Source organism: Neodiprion pinetum, chromosome 5 (genome assembly GCF_021155775.2).
Source record: "Neodiprion pinetum isolate iyNeoPine1 chromosome 5, iyNeoPine1.2, whole genome shotgun sequence".
NCBI classification, from domain to species: Eukaryota; Metazoa; Arthropoda; class Insecta; order Hymenoptera; family Diprionidae; genus Neodiprion; species Neodiprion pinetum.
In genome coordinates this window covers 13,231,938-13,249,445 of record NC_060236.1, presented here as the reverse complement: position 1 = coordinate 13,249,445, position 17,508 = coordinate 13,231,938, and the positions used below count along the sequence as shown (strand labels likewise).

Below are 17,508 nucleotides of genomic sequence, written 5' to 3'. Positions count from 1 at the left end.
CGTAGGTGCTCAACATTTCGCACAGTATCCTTTACCACGGCCATTCGAAACGTTCCATAACAGGTCGTCGAATTCTGGAGGCGTTATCAAATTTTCTCGATTGACGCTTATCGGACGTAGCGGTTTCTCAATGTACTTGGAGCCCTTGGCACACGGCGAAATTTCACGAAGGGTTGGCATGTTTCTAAATGTATTGGCAAGCACTGGACAGACGTTTATCTTACAGTCGACTAGGTGACAATTTACGACTGTCTTGATGGATTCATGTAACCCTAGTAAAATCTGTGCCCTCAAGAGTGAGCACGTAAACCCATTTTGTAATACTAAGGAGACCGAACCCCGCATGTAAAAGTTGGCTGATTTTACCGCATGAAAAAGGACAAGTCCGCAGAAGGGAATAGCTATATGCTCGCGCATGCGTTGTACATAACAATATTCTCACACGGGACGAAGATCAAAAGCAGTATATTCTTCAGATAGTCTCGGAATATCGTAAAAGCTTTCCCGATCCAAAAAAACAGACGGTGATCAAAACATTCTAATTTTAATTGTTATTTTTTAAAAAAGTATAAAGTGTAAACGATGTGTTTTGAGATACACTAATTGAAATGCATATTTTTTCCCACATGTACAACTACTTTTTTTTACAAACTTATGACGTGAATAAGACTGCCTTTCAATTGGTGAAATACTGTCAAGCACCAAGCGGCTAAAAACAGGTATTCACGTTTATCAATTTGCCGCCGTGTATAGTATCAGGGGGATGGGGGGCGTAAAGGTTGTGATAACGACTTGTGGAAAAATATACGCGTAGTTGTACCCATGAATGACAGATTTATGTGAAAAAAAAATTTTTTGCGTGCTTGGGGAAAACTTAAAAACATTATGACTGAAGTAGTCTGAAAATCCCATGTTATTCAAATGAGAAACAAAACAAGCTTAGAGGCACGTCTTCTAATTGGACTACAGCGCTCCGTTTTCGCACACATTTTTTTAAATTTATTTCGTTCGTCTATAGGGGGCGCAGTTGTCGAAATTCGTCAACACTTCAAATAAGGACCACCCTAAATTACGGCTATACTGCGAACAACGCATGCGCGAGCATGTAGCTATTCCGTTCTGCGGACTTGGCCTTTTTCATGCAGTATAATGAGCCAACTTTTGAACTCGATCTCGGCTGAGTTCGGCTTCCTTAGTATTACGTCGTGCGTAGACCCTTGGTCATTATGTCCGCCACCAAGCTGTAGATCGGATTAGTTGCTATCAGGTTATCGACAGCTTTTCTCACTTGCGATTTATCAAACGCTGCAATGAGTATGGTGCTCGTTGCGCTATCCAACGCGTAAGGCTTGGTGAAGGAATATTTCCCGCCTCCCAACCTTGTAGCCTGTACAAAGCACACATGATAGAAAATACGCATACTTACCAACTACATTAAAATTGAGATAGATTTAGTCTGCTGGTAAGAAAGTACAATTCAATATATGTTTAATAAGATGGCTTGTTACATCAAAGTGAATGATGCACACTTGGGGACAATGAATCTGAGACGGCTAATTTTTTACACTAGACAGTTACGTTGGCAACACAGAGAAACCTACAGCGCCAAAGTCGGCCGAGTGCGAAACAAACTCGATTTCAATGAACTGCGACGCCGATTTTTCCCGTACCTCGGTCACTCGTTGAAAATGACCGAGAACTTACCGCGGGCACAATATTTTGGCAGCCCGCGATGTAAACTGGATCTTAAATAAAATATCGCGAAATACCGTTAGGCGCCTGGCGTGATTAACACGCCTCGAAATTGTTAATGCGCTATACTTCGGGAATATGCTCGGTAACTCAGTACCGTGGAGAGGGGAGGGGTAATTTTGGAGAAAGAGAGAGACACTCGAAAAGCACACGCCATTTAACAAAAAAAGTAAAATAGAATAACATATTTCACAATAGTGGTGATGCAAAAACAAACAAAAAGTTCATAATTCAAAATTCGCTCTTCGCGATCCAATAAAAAAAACCGACAATTATACGTGACCTACGCTATTACTTACTCTACTAACTCGCAGCTTGCTAACTGAAATCTAACTCAACATTTACAAAACTTCGATACGCCACTCTCAATTCGCAACATCGAAATTTTTCCGCTATAGTAATAATTTCTCCAAACCGAAACTAGAACTACTTTCTCAAAGGTGCGCCGCCGGGCTACCGAATAGACGGCGTCCTCAATCCCACCGGAGACCTCACCCGACTCGGAGCTTCGACGCTATCGTGAGCTGCCTTAAATCTAAACTTCACAACTTAAATTAAATTAAATCTCATTTCCTACTTATTTCAACTAAACAGATTCTTAAACGCCAACATATTTCAGATGAAACTAAAACTCAATGACACGAACTTCTCGTCTCAACCGCTACGCAACGCAACCGCAATCTCAACTATACGCAACCTCAACTCAACTCAACTCAACTAAACACTATCTTAAATAAACGGGTACTGAACTAAGCGCAAGCGCAACTAAATGTAACCTTAACTAAACGCTATCGCAACGCATCCGAAATCAAACCTTCTCGAAATCCTCGAAAACGTTATTCGCTAATTCGAGCATTCCAATTCGGCACTTCGCGATTTACTCGAGAGGCGACACTGAGAAACCCCGACAACGCGGCTGAACCTGGTAGGTACAGCGGAATTCGGCTGTACGTAATTTGAAAAACGAGAAGAACGCAACTAGAACCCGTGACTCTACTCAACATTCTTTACTCAAAATTGGCTCTATTTTGTCACGCGCAACTCAGGCTACGGTCACCAAGCAAAAGATTCGGCAAAAGAAATTCGAGTACTTTTCTACAACGCAAATCCAAAATGGCTATCCGTTATTCGGCAAGCCTAGTAGCAATTATTCTCGAAATTCAATTGCAAGGATATAAATAAGCAGTGCATACCATCTACATCCTCGCAACACACTCTCCATCCCTTTCGCGATTTTTCGACAGCTCCATTACTTCGCGAAACTCCCAAAACCTGACTATCTAGCACGACCGCCAGAACTAGAGTGTTTTCAAAACGTACGACCTCCCGCAACACGGATCTCGATACGCTATCCCGTACGTGACGTCATACCCACAAGAATACGCAATGATCGACCCGTCATCGATTTCATCGATTGCGCAACTCGACGCGCACCTTTAATAGCATCGTGGCGCAGAACTTGACGCTAAATCGCAATTTCGTCCTTCGCGCAGCTCCATCACGTCTTGGTGGTGAGCGTGGTGCTCCCTCGTTGCTAGTCGGTCCGTCGCAAGTTCGCTAGTTAATTGTTGGCGGAGTGAAGGAGGAGAGGCTGCGGTGCGCCGGCCGCCAGCGGGAATCGCGTTCGCCTTGGACTCCCGCGGTGCGGAAATCTTCGTTGGATCCCCCTCCGCAGCGTCGACATCCTTCTTTCGCAATTGTCGCTAGTCCGCCACTCCGCAGTCTCCTCGAATTCGGTGCCGACTTCCTGCCTGATGCCATTGCAGCTCGAAAAATAAGAAAAAAAAAACAACCTGAAATACCTCTCGTTATTCGCTAAAGTGTCCCCTCTTGTAGTTTCGGATGCTCGACTCCAGTTCTGGCGCTCTTTTCTAAATATTTCGCTGCTCAACCTCGAAAACCCCTTAATTTTGGTTCCACCGAGGGTCAGGAAGCTACTTGTAACGAGCATCAAAAATGCCACGTTACAGAACATAACATAACCCATGACCGTCGAATCTAACCTTAGAATACCGGGGGAATAATGACTTGTTAGATTGACACGTATTCTAAGGTTCGATTCGACAGTCGTGGGTGTGTGTTATGTTCATTTAGATTGAGTTTGTTTCGCACTCGGCCGACTATGGCGCTATAGGATTCTCTGTGTTGTCAACGTAACTGCCTAGTGTAAAAAATTAGCCGTCTCAGATTCATTGATCCCAAGTGTACAGTAATCATTGGGAAGGCTGATCAAGAGGATCAATATTGGAATTTGGAGTATAAAAATTATGTTTTTCACATGCGTAGTTAAAAATTATGTCGATTCAATGATCAAGTATTACCTGCAGTGTTATAGTGTTCCCATTCTTCATGATGGGTATTTTAGAGAGTATGTCATCGGATATGGAGACAAAGATAATATGATTCTTTTTTGAATATCTAGATTTTTGCTGCGACCTTACCATGTTATTGGTAGATGCTAGGATACCCCAGTCTTCGACTACCCTCGATGCTGTAATTTGAGCGGTACTCTTCAGTTTGGTACACTCTACACATATCCTGGACCTTCACTTTTGAACGTTGCCTAACAATGAGTCTGATTTAAATAAAGCGGAACATACTCTGCAAGATGTTAAACCTTCCGAAATTTTTCAGGTTTTGATAGAGGCGGGATAAAGCTATGCAGGCTTCGATAGCTGAAATCGATGTGTCACTCGCGTCACAGCGTCAGTTTTGATGACAGTTTGCGGAAACTACGAAAACGAATTTTCGATGATCTCCAGAATATCTATTAGGTATATTCCGGCTGTTTACTTCGCAATGACTCAGATTCGTGATATTGTCTGCAGTATCCGTAGCGTCAACGTTGGTCGAAATAGCTTGAGCATTGACTATCTTCGTATGACCGCTTATACTCGTATATCCAAAATGTCGTTTTACAACAAATTATTAGGCTGCAATGGCCTTGGATTATTCCGAAGCTAGTGAATTTTTATTATGTTAAAATCACTTTCTACCGGTGCACTGTCGCTGGTATGCGACCGTATTTAAATAAATCACGGTATACGCATGACTACTGAGGAAACCAGCGTAAATCGCTATAAAGTTGATCTGCAAATTTCGGTAGAAGATGCGCATTGTCTCGATCGCCTTCTTTGTCTTGTGATACGCGTTTCACTTTCAGGTTGATATCCGTTTTCCAAGAGCACCCGCAGGTGGAGCTATCGCTATCATCAAAGACAATATCCAGTTCGGGACGTATGGCAGTCAGCACATCACTGTCTTCGTCTTGAGTTTCAAAGGAAGGATCAATCTAGTTTTCTAGCAAATTTTTACGAATCCTTATGTGCGCACTCAACTTCTCCTACGTTGATGCACACCCGGGGTACCCGGGTACCCACCTCCAGTTTTAATTACTTTTTGACTTCAGATGTGAACAGAATCATTATAAATCTATTTATTTAATTCAGTAAACATGATTTAAAAGTAATTAAGCTATATTCACATTCAAAAGTAGCGTGTAGTCGCCATAAAGAGAGATGGAAGGAGGGGATCTCGAGTGCTCCACAGTCAATTATTGGCTTTATCGAGCAGCAGATGTTTTAGATATTGTGGGAGTGGCAGTTAGATAGCGTCCTCCCTTTCCAAGTATACGAGGGCCCAGCAGTGACGCATTTGCTCGGTTAGGAACACTTATTAAAATTAACATTGATTTACAGATTAATATATCAAATTGTTCTGTAGTGGGTACCCGGGTAACCAAGGTGCCCCCTGGGACTATCCATACTTGAAGTTAATTTTTTTATTGCGAAAATTTTTTTTTTTTCGAAATACGGCTATGGGAATCTTTGTGAAGAGTTAAACTTCCTAGATCCAGAGGCTCAAATCAAAAAAAAATTTTTTAAAATACGAACAAGAATGTGACGAGATTGGTACCCGTGTACCCGGGTGCGCACATAAAGGTGAATCTCGCATTCAGTTGGCTTGCAACAATGTGAATTTCCATCAAATATTGAATATGCTACTGTTGATATCGATTTCAACATTTCGTTCGCAGTGTCGATGTCACGTTCCTGCATGAGTTGCCCAATCACAGCTAAGTAGAGTACTTTATTGCTTGTAGGTGAATCTTGCAAAAGATTCGCAAACATTTTTATAAAACGTGGTACATCGATCTGCACGTAGCACGGCGGCATAACGGGATGGCTACAGGCATAAGCGTAATCTTTGATTGTCCAGTATCATGTGAAGCTTCTAATTGCAGCGGTCAATGATGCCTTTGAAGAGTCGCAAACCATCTACTTCGGATATATTCCAGCTGAGTAAACCCATTCTGCCATCCAATTTAAAATTGCTACCGTTGTGTGGCTTTCGCTGATCATCTAAGCACCTGTAAATTGGCTTTGTTGATTATTCATGACCGCTTGGTACAAAAGCGGATGGCTACTCTTTGTTTCATCACATTTCTCCAGTTTTCGAACCACACCACCGGTCGCAGCGATACAAATACACGTTGGCCCCCGCTTCGCGTGGTCTCTAAATACGTAAAGCTAGTGGTTTGTCCAGTAATGGACGAAGAATTGATGTAGACCTATGCTGTGAATGGAATTTTGAAGCAGCCACATTTACATCACTTGCAATGCACGTAAAGAATCGCGGTCTAAGTACTGCAATGCTTCGTACTCATACTTAGCGATATTGACAGCACTTTTTTACTATAAGCAATGGCGGACTAAGGGGGGCCGGTCGGGGGGGACAAACCCCGATTGACAGATAGCTAAGGGGTGTCATTGAGGGGGCTGAAAATTATGTTTCACATTCCTCAACTAAATTCACGAAATATTCTTGAAGTGAACTTCTTATGGCAGACTATACAAAAACAAGAACACTGGTAGCGAATCAGCAGATGTGACGTCATCACATTCCAATCTACTAATGCAAATGTGAAACCATTAGCTGTTTCTCTCTTACACACACCTTACAATCTAGCTATTTCTCTCTTGCACACGCCTTTCCTTGCGTGGCGCGATTCTCGTGCCATCTATACATATAGTAGACTGCTGAAACTCTGTCAAACCGTTTCCTCGCCGCTCACCGTTGTATCAGCCGACAAACTGTCAGATGTGACTTTTCACGTTTGAAAAATAATGTCGTGCATTTGTGCCCTGCACCAAAAAGTTCACGTTCTGTAAAAGGACTAATAGATGAAATAATATGAACATCGCGGTCTTATTATGTCTCAAATAAATTTATTCTACTTGCTCGTCCATATCTTCAGACATCGGATGTATTAATCAACCAGAATAACAAAACGACAATTTAAATTTCGCACGACCGAACTTACACCTAAATTTTTTATTTTCATTAAACAGTCACTTTCTGTTCAAAATTATATGTAATAGTACAAGAGCGTGAAAAAATTTATTGCAGAGAGACAGAGCAATTTAATATTATAAGTGATTTAAAATTGTACAGTTTTAACGAATTTAGTTTGGGTGAAAAAAATGAAGTTTCACTTTTGTCCTGTGTCCCCCGACACAGTAATTCTTTGTTTTCAAATTTCTAGACTCATAATTAAACTGATGGAAAAAAACTTACAATGTGTAAGAATAGTTTAGCGAATAAATGAAACTCATGGAAGGTTTTTAGGTACACATTACTAAAGTTTATTGAATTAGAATACTCAAATTGTACAGATGCGTTTTCACGCTGGCGCAGACCAGCGGGTACTGAGCGGTACTAAGCCTCCTCCCCTTGCACCTCTGACTGAGGTGCGTAGATGGCGCCACTGTCATACTCGCTGGTGACGCTGCCTCAACGAAATATCCCGAACACAATTAGGCACCTGATTAACTGTTTTTTCAACCGTATCCCTAAATCTCTGAGTAAATATTTGTGACAAATTATGTTTTCTCTATTCTCCATTTCCAATATAAACAATCTAATTTTGCATTTTAAATCTAAATTTCCATATTGAATTACATTCAGAGTTGAAGAAACAGCGTACGGAACTTCGTTCCTGACGGAGATCCCTCGAGGACACACGTTTTTTCTAATAAATGGTCAAATGCCGTAATACTCTGACCTCACCCTTCATTGCATATACATTCTCTGTTACCGACTCACTAAATGCATTCGCAATTTCGTAGTAAATTGATATTTTCGTTCCGTCAGTCGAGCTAGTTGTTACAAAAGTATACAAAGAAAGTAGACTTACAATTTTATGTAATACTATGCAGAAACACGACAATGAAGCGACAACGACCTAGCGGATTTCAGCAAAGAAGAATTAAGAAAGCAAAAGACCTCGAGACCAAAATAATATCTGGATCCATATTTAAATATATGACACCTTTAACATCTAGTGCTATGAAAGAAAATGCTAAACAAATCTTGCTTGCCAAATCGGAAGATTTTGATAAACAGAAGGAAGAAAAGGTAGACAAAGCTCAGATCGGAAAGATTGACAAAGAAGAAAAAGAAAGGCGAATTGAAGAAGTACAGTTTGTTGAAAAAGAGGAAAGAGAGTCTGATAAGAACGAGTGAGAGCGAGGTAGAGATGAGCAGAAGGAAAAGCTTGAAAACGTTCAGACAAATATTTTTGCGATTTATTCTGATATTGCTTGTTGGCCAATCCCAGTGCCTGCTGATTTGCGAGTTGATCTTATAAAAAAGGGTAGTAAACACTTTCAAAATAAAGATGGACCTTTGAGTGCGGCTGCAGTTGAAATGCCAGGGCATAAAACAAAAAGAAAGACTCGAAATCTGACCAAATCATGGTTCTATAAAGCACTGCCAAATGGTGAAAATTTTTGAGAAAGCGGATGATTTACTCTCAGTCAAGAAGTAGTTTGTTTTGTTTTTGCTGCAAACTTTTTGCCGATGCCGAGACAGAAATTCGAACCTTTGTCACGGGCTTCAATGTGTGGTGGAAGCTAAACCTACAAGTATTTGAACATGAGGCTTCTGAGCACTACCTGTCATGCTTAGAAAAATAGAAAACTTTGGGAGTGGGATTGAAACTACAAAAAACGATTGATTGTAGCCACCAGGTAGCAATCGACAAACAGAAACAGAAATGGAGAGCTATTTACATCGTCTCTTGGATGTGACTCTGATTTTGGCTGACCAAAATCTCGCTTTTCGAGGTCACAGAGTGAACTTGTTGTCCGAAAACAAAGGTAACTTTTTCGAATTGGTGAACTGCTGTAAAAATATGATCCCGTTTCAAAAGAACATGTGCTAAGGATAGAGCATGCTGTCGGTAATAACAAGAGAGTAGGGTCTTATTGGTTTAAGAGCATTGAGAATGAGTTCATCAGCTCTCTGGGGAATCAAGTAAAGCAGAAAGCTTTGGATGACTTAGCAAAAGCAAAGTACTTTGGAATTCTTTTTGATAGTACTCCAGCCGAGGCTAACATTGATCAGATGAGTGAAGTGATCAGATACGTTCACATTGAAAGTGACAAAGTTGAAGTGAAGGAATCATTCCCGCTGAACTCACGAAAGATATATTGAAGCAGTTGTTGGAAGATAAACTTATGATAATGCAGCAACTATGGCTGGAGTTCATAAAAAAATCAAAGAAATTAATTCGAAAGCTTTGTTTATACCTTGTGCAAATCATTCGTTAAATCTTTGTGGGGTCTACTTTTTCGGAATTATTACGTCAAGTTTACCTTTTTTTGGAACCTTGGAGAGGGTCTATACCTTCTTTTCAGCATCAACACATCGATGGGAAATACTGACCAAGAATGTAGGTGTATCTGTCAAAAGACTTGCAAAGACCGGACGGAGTGCTCATTACGATGCTGTGGCACCGATGAAACCATATTTTGAAAAACCGGCTTCCACGTTCGAGCTCTTGTGTGATCTCAGTAAAAAAAAATGCAGATACGAGGGGGACAGCATCTACACTCATACCTGCGCTATGTGACTTTACATTTTTGTGCTACCTCGCATTTTGGTGTGACGTCTTAGAAGAAGTCAATCTTACTCAGAAGTATTTGCAGACTTTGGGATTGACGCTGGATAAATGTTTGGCCAAATTCAACGCACTCAAAATATTTCTTCAGAATGAACGGAACCATCTAGTGGCGAGAACTATTCGTTTTGCAACCCAAAAGTGTGAATCCATGGAAATTTCGATAGAAAGAAGAGGTAGAAGAAGGATGCGAAAAATGATGCCAGGAGAACAGTCTAGAGATACTGGTCTAACATTGCAAGAAGAAATGCAGAGGACTATGTTGGACTGTATCGACCGATTTGATGAGGAGCTCGAGCATCAATCCAAGGCAATGGGTGACATTGTTTCGATATTTGCAGTTGTTCAATCGAAAATTCTCTTGTACGCAGCAGTAGAAGAACTTCTCGCGCTTGCTCCAAATTTGACCAAAGTTTACGATGAATTTTCAGATGAAAATATCATTCTAGAAATTCTACGATTGAGACGTCACTTGGAGGCTGTAAACATCACTTACGCAGAGGCTGAGAATTGGGCAACATTAATACTGCTGAGGTTCATTAAGTGACAGTAAAGTGGGATTACTCTAAATCAATCAACTCAACTCATTTTTGTGCACAAGATTTTACTCCACTATGTGTATATCAGTCGCATCTGGCGAAAGAAGTTTCTCAAAGCTTAAGTTAATAAAGAACTATTTAAGGTCAATGATGAGCCAAAGTAGACTGACCAATCTCTCCATACTTTCAATAGAAAGTCAACACACAAAGAATACAGATTTCAATGATGTAATTGAAAATTTGAGTGCAATAAAAGCACGTAAGTACGTGTAACTGAAATACTCTCTACTTCGATTTTCTTTTTCCCTATAATTGTCCTAAAACACAAATGGTGGGGGGGGGGGGGGGGGGGGGGGGGGAGGGGTGTACATCGTCCGCCCTGAGTGCAAATCCTTCTTAGTCCGCAACTGAGTATAAGTTAGGTGGCTCCGGATCGCCTGGACGAATTCTCTTATCAGTCTATTCCGCACGGTATACGACGGCTGATTTTGTGTGCAAATCATCCGCAATACGTTGTCTTATGGGCGTCCGTAGATACCGTTTCCTGCATTTTCCTGGACCTTTTATGGCTGTATAGTCAATCCGAACATTCTCGTCATGAGTGTTATCCGTAAGTATGTTTGTACACATCATACCTTTACAATTACACCTACCTATCTAATGTTATAATTAAGGTACGAGTCTACCTGTATGTTAATACCAGAACGAGAGAATCAATCCCCCACGAAATTTGGTGTATATGTAATTTTAAGATTCTAAATTGATTTACATCCAATGCATGGAACTTGAAAACATCGAAAATATTTCAGAAGATTTCGGGAGTATAATTCAAAGATTCAACGCATTGCAAAATTGAAACGGAGAAATAGGTATAAAGTGGGAGGCCAAATTCTTGGGTGTACCGTTCATAAACTCAATTTATTCAACAAAAGTTTCGATTGAACTATGGTTAATCATCTCCAGAGATTTTTTGACTTCTATTCGCGCGTCAAGATATTGGGTAGCGACGCACAAGCGGGGAAGTCAAAATATAGGTGTAGCAGATTTTATAAGTCATAAACTCCTCTACTCGAACTGAAATTACGCAACATCAAACAAAAACGATCATTTTCGTGTTTGTAATCGTCAAGGTTTTTATTTTATTGTAATAATATCTTCACAGTGCACTCTCATACTCTCAACTTCATATATCTTATGTGGCGGTGCCAGCTTGATAGAGGTCAAAACATCTCGCTTCTTCGAAACTACGATAAAAACCCACGTAGTAACATTTATACGTTAATTTGAACACAAGTTTTAAAAAATTTCTGTGACAGCATACCTGTATATATTATACGTATACATGTTGATTAAAATTCAATGCTGTTCGTATTCTTATGAAATATGCGATTATCACTGAGTTCTTATACGTTTTGAATATGTGTTCAGCATAAGTACATTGGTGAATCGATGTAAGGGTACGTATGCTCCATTTACGGGTCAAATACACGAATGATACATGATATATGTGCTATTCATGGAATAGATACATAAATGGTACGGAAAACACGTAAAATCGTATGCATCTCATCTGTAAGTCAGGTAATTATAATGTTAATGAATAATAAGTTACTGCTGACGCTGCTTATAGCAGACATTCTGGAGTACGCGAATTGTTCGTAAGGAACATATGTGATACATGTAGATGTAATCTCGAAAGACACAGGATCTCAGTAAATGGTACGTCACTGTTGCATGGATATACTACCTGGGAGGCTAGTTTTTTAACAAAAAATGAAGAACTGTGCGAATCACACAGTAAAGTACGCCGGAAGAGAAAATTCGTTGTCGTTGGTTGAAAGGTGAATATTTTTGAAATTTTTATAACATGCATAATGAATAAATAGTTCTGTTTTCATTTACTTTGATTTCGGTCGTTTTTGTGACAGCTGTGGAAAGTTACCGCCACCCGCGTGTCACATTCACGTGATGATCTCAAAGAGTTTTGACAACCCTGTTTTGAATTTTCGATTCAGCCACCGTTACACTTTCGTCTCCGATTTTCTTGAGGACATTAATCAAAAACTCCCGACGTACCAAAAAAGTTTTAGTTCAAAGATTCGATCATTTGCTAATTTTCTTCTTTCTCATCCACCAGGTTATCATTATGCGACTAATCTACAATTCTGCTTATAAATTAAACCGCTACACCCTTATTAGCAAAAGAAAACTGCTTCCAACCCTTTTTATTATTTACTTAGATAACAATATCTTCTGAACCGGGAACGATTCCAAAGGCGAAGATCCATAAATTCGTATTTTACCATGAATTGGCTGCTTTCTGCAATTGATCACAACCTGTAGAAAAAAAAAATTTGAAATGAGTTTTGGGTATTCAATTCGATAAAAGTGTCGAAATTTCATTCAACAGTTAAAAACACTTCAGGGAAGACTTACGAGGGGACTTCACCAGATGGAGGTCACAGATTTCAAAACATTTTTGGGGTTGAAAAGTATTTCATAATAACAAAGTACAGTCCAAGCGATACCACTGGACTCGAAACTGTTTTCAAGAAAAACCGGTTTGAAAAGCGTAGGCTTTCATTCATTCATATACCTGCTCCGTTGTACAAAGTATTGTTGAGGCGGCGTGACTGAGACATGATGCGCCCGACTACCAAGTCGATAGCTCCTTATAAAATTTACTCAACTTTAGAGAGGTAACTCACGTAACTCCGAGGTAACAGATTATAATGGAAGTAACTTTCGCGTGACAAGGATAAACCAAATAACTCCACGGGTATTCATCATAATCCAATTAACTTAATTTTTTGCCAATTTTAAGTGAGTATTCAATAAATTGTAATGAATTGCGGCGAACGTTTTCCCGTGATTGATACATCCGACTTATAACTCTTTTTATTGAAAAACACTTAAATGTGATTCACATATTTTACTTGACGGAAAATTGTACCGGTTGAAAAAGCTGTAACTCGAGCGCTCTTCAGCGCTTACGGGGGCAGTTGAGTGAAGTAGACGTGTTTAACGCGCACCTAACCTACACCACAGACACAGCCGGCTTGACATTCGTTACGACAGCCTTTTGGCGATGTTTTTTGTGATAAAAAATCAGTTATAAGAGACATAAAATGGCAAGCGATACAACATTGAAGTCGCCGATGCTCAAGTAAGTGGATAATTATATTTTCCTTAAGATGTAAGTTCGAAAGAATAGAAGTAGAAAATCGTTATACAATAATCCATGAAGGTTACGTTGAATAATTATACTAATGAACAAATTGAGGTAGGTAATGATGGAGGTAATAATAATCTGCTTCTAGATCAAACTGAAAGTGATGACAATATCGGTAACCTAATATCACACAAAAAAGTGACACACTTAGTATAGCCGAATGGTGAAACTACAGATCATTCAGGTAACGAGAAAGTTTCATCGGTGATAAGTGCTCAAAGACAGCTTGTCCACGCAGGTTTGTATTATACGTAGATGCACAATAATTATGAGATTTGAATTACTACCAAATAATTGTATGGAATGAATTTTGATTTTATCCAAGTGAAATGTCATAAAAATACTGGTTCGAATAATAATCAAAAATGGTGGTCAAATTTCGAGAAAATGATATATGTGTTGTAGGTTTGAAGTCGTACTACAGTCATCGTCCAGACCATAGAGTTAACCAAATCATAATCTCATGTCACAGTCTTATTTTATAATTAATTTTTGAAATTCATTTAATTTATAATCTGTCGATTTTGTATCAGTACTTCATTAATAACTTCGAAATAATATTTTATTATTGAGTGATTATGTTTTATAAGTTTTAATATGACAAAAATTATGAATTAAGAACCTTATTTTTGATCGTCTACAGAAAATGACTATTCGCTATTTTTGACGGACAGCATCGAAGATGAAAACTCACTAGGCCTGTGCAATATTGTGTATCCAGAACAAGCAAAGAACGTAACAAATAATGTAGAAACAACTGTGACAACAAATGATGAGATGATACAAAAGAATTAAAAAGATCGTGAAAGCTCATTGCTAGAAGCAGATGACAATGAGGTATTAGCTTAAGTTCTAACCGCAGATACCATTCAACTAAAAATACCTTTAAACTTTGAAATGAGTGAAGTAGAAATCATTCTTCCACATTCAGAAGATGAAAATCATTTGCTGATATCTCTTCCGTCGGTGCTCAAAGTAGATCTAAAACACGAAACCGTGAGAGTAGTTCCATTCAATCTGCTGTTAGAAAAAAATCAAGTCAATGCCAATTGTGGAAAGTGAATATTGCTAAAAGAGCTCAAAATTTAGGTACATAGTATTTGGATTTTCAGAAAATTCTAAAACCTTCCTAGGTAATGGGTGCTCCGTGTGCGCACTAGTGTAGATTAAAGTGCTCTACTACAATTACCGAAGCTCAAAGGAAAAATATTATTTCTAAGTTCTGGAAAATCAGTAATCACTCTCGTAAATGGGATTACATATCTCGATGTCTTACTATATATGAAAAATTATCTTGTTACGACCCTGACCTTCCACAACGTCGAAGTGTTTCGAAAAATTATTCCTTCAGAATAAATTTTACAACTGTGTTCGATTGCAAGTCTATGTTTTCTAGAGGTTCTTCGTATTTCTGATTCGTGGACAATTACTGTTACGATGGAAATGGAATAAGGTACCAAACTTTCCCCAGATAAAAGAGGTAAACACTAGAATCGAGGTACAAAGCTAAGTGATAAGTTTATACAGAGTGTAATTGAACATATTAACTTATTTGACAGAAAAAAAGCGCATCATGTAGGAAGAGATTCAAAACAGAGTATTTAGAAGAAATACTTCATGTGAGAAAGATGCACTACCTATATATATACATATACCAACTGGATGAAACAGTTTCACTCAAAGTATGAAATATGTGCAACAGAAAGGTAGCACAGAGATGTTTTTAACACTAAATTCAACATTGGTTTTCACGTTCCAAAAAACACCAATGTGACACATTTCTGTATTCTGATAATTGTGGTGGGCAAAATAAGAACAGTTTCGTGTTTGCAATGCTTGTGTATGTGGCAGCCAAATATAAAGTTAAAATAGCGTATCGACATCTCGAGTATAGCCATACTCAAATCGAGGGAGATTTTATGCATAGCGTCATTGAGAGATAAAGTAAAAACCAAAATATATATGTTCCGGAGCAGTAATTCACAGTTATGTCAATGGCGAGGTCTGGCAAGCTCTATAAGTTTATAGATGTAAAGTAAAATAGAATCTTAGATTTTAAAGCTCTAGGCGAGAAAATGAATATGGCTACTAATACATCTCGTATCAAAGTACCGTGGTCAAAAGTAAGAGAAGTTTATACCGATGGAGATAGACCTGGGCAGTTGTTCTATTAAAAAAAATTCGATGACGATGCATCGACAGTAGATGTCCATCGTTGTGTTGGCCATCTTTTAAATCTGACTGCATGTATTTTGAAACCCGTATACTCAGGTAATTCTGGGGTACCTGAAGATACGCCAAAGAACTACTGCCTTTGCGCAATCTTTAGCTCAGATACCATCGAACCACGATCCATTTCATAAATCTCTGACTGCTCGTCAAAAGTCTAATTATAGAAATTCAAGCGTAGCAACAAATACAAAAAATAAGAAAAATTACATTTTTCTGTGATAATTATATTCCTCTACATCGTCAAATCTAACCTTAGAATACCGCGGGAATAATGACTTGTTAGATTGACACGTATTCTAAGGTTAGATTTGTCGGTCATGTGTTATGTTATGTTTATTGAGATTGAGTTTGTTCCGCGCTCAGCCGACTATGGCGCTGTAAGTTTCTCTGTATTGCCAACGTAACTGTCTAGTGTAAAAAATTAGCCGTCTCAAATACATTGTCCCCAAGTGTACTTCAAAGAATCCACAGCTTTACAAATCTACATAAGAAACAAGTTAGAAAAGGTAAAATTGAAGGATTATGAAGAATAAAGTGAATTATTCAGTGAATTCGAAAAATTAGTCACAGAATTGAAAGATGCCGGCGCACGAGTCACGGAAAAGGAAAAGTTGAACTATCTATTGAGAACGTTACCAAGTTCACTAAAGTACATAGGAGACCTCATTAATGTGTTGAAAGAGAAAAACCAAACTGTCGATTTCGTGAAAAATAAAATAAAAATGTACGAAGAAAGAGATGAAGAAGGAAACGTGAATAATAGTAATCGGGCCGGATATTAAAACGCATTCAAGAGAGAGGAAAAAAGACGCAAGGACATGCGACGACTAAAGTACGACCGATATCATTAACATCTTGCTTCTGTAAAACTTTCGAAACCCTGATAAAAAATCGACTACAATGGTGGATCGAAAGTAAAAACCTTCTACCTCTCAACCAAACCGGTTTTCAAAAAGGCAGGTCTTGTATTGATAACGTAGCCAATCTTACTCTCCAAGTAGACGAAGCTCTAAAATGTAAACAAGAAACGCTTGCCATTTTTCTGGACGTGTCAGGTGCATTTAACCACGTAAACAGCGACATCCTACTAGAAACGCTTTCTAAAATAGATTGCTCCGCACAAATAATCAAATACGTCAAATATCTAACACAAGAAAGATCTATCAACACGAACGTTGTAGGATACGAATGTCTAAAAGCACACAAAGGCGTCCCACAAGGAGGTGTATTAAGCCCTTTGCTCTACACAATCTACGTTTGAAAAATTGCAAATAACATCCCCAAAAACGTAACTGTCTCGAAATTTGCTGACGATATCGCAATTTACTTAAAAACTGGATCACTCTCCGCGTGTAAAAAAATCATCAAGAAATCTACAGAAACTGTTAGAAACAACCTACTCTACTTAGGCCTAATCTTAGCTACAGAAAAAACAGTAATCTTACATTTCAACAACAAAAACATACTTCCTGGCAACACAATAGTTGAAGTAAACAACACCAAAATAAAATTAAGTGAAACAGTTCGGTTTTTAGGGATAATATTTGACTACAAACCAACCTTTCAGCACCATATTAACAAAGTAATAACGAAGTGTAATTCAGCTCTCAACTTTATAAAATTCTTACGAGGAACGTGGTGGGGATCCAACCCCAAAACCCTCACGATATTGTACAAAAGCTATGTTCGATCCATAATTGAATACGGTAGCTTTGTTCACTTCCCCATCCGCAAAGACGCTATGAGCGAACTAGAAAAGTTACAGTTTTCTGCCATAAGACTCGCATTGG

The 17,508-nt window shown here is 38.9% G+C and overlaps 1 protein-coding gene across 2 annotated transcripts in view; it reads right to left on the bottom strand.

Annotated features, from left to right (window-relative positions):
• Positions 1 to 10,633: 10,633 nt before the first annotated feature.
• Positions 10,634 to 17,508, bottom strand: part of Calx (sodium/calcium exchanger 3) — a 1,242,927-nt gene continuing 1,236,052 nt past the window's right edge. For both annotated transcript variants that reach the window (XM_046628885.2, XM_046628886.2), the window contains one exon: positions 10,634 to 12,591. The gene's annotated coding sequence lies outside the window, so the exon portion shown is untranslated. The remainder of the gene's footprint in view (positions 12,592 to 17,508) is intronic.